This window comes from Charadrius vociferus, unplaced genomic scaffold (genome assembly GCF_000708025.1).
Source record: "Charadrius vociferus isolate BGI_N301 unplaced genomic scaffold, ASM70802v2 scaffold2868, whole genome shotgun sequence".
Classification (NCBI taxonomy): domain Eukaryota; kingdom Metazoa; phylum Chordata; class Aves; order Charadriiformes; family Charadriidae; genus Charadrius; species Charadrius vociferus.
In genome coordinates this window covers 1-302 of record NW_009649650.1, presented here as the reverse complement: position 1 = coordinate 302, position 302 = coordinate 1, and positions in this window count along the sequence as shown.

The window sequence follows — 302 nt, the reverse complement described above, 5'->3', positions numbered from 1 at the left end:
GGGGGGAGGGGGAGGAGCGGCGTGCCGTCCCCCCGGGGGGCGCAGGGGGCTGAGGGTGGCCGACGAGGACCGCGTCCATCCGGGTGGCTTTGGGTGGGGATGACGGGAGGGACCGCGACCCAACGGCGCGTCTCTGTGCCCCAGGCCCGCCTCCCTCGACGCCTTCGTCTTCAGCCGCCTGGCGCCGCTCCTGAAGGCGAAACTGCCCAACGGGAAACTGCAGCAGCACCTCAAATCCCTGCAGAACCTGTGCAACTACTGCACCTCCATCCTCAGCCTCTACTTCCCCTGGGACGGAGGTG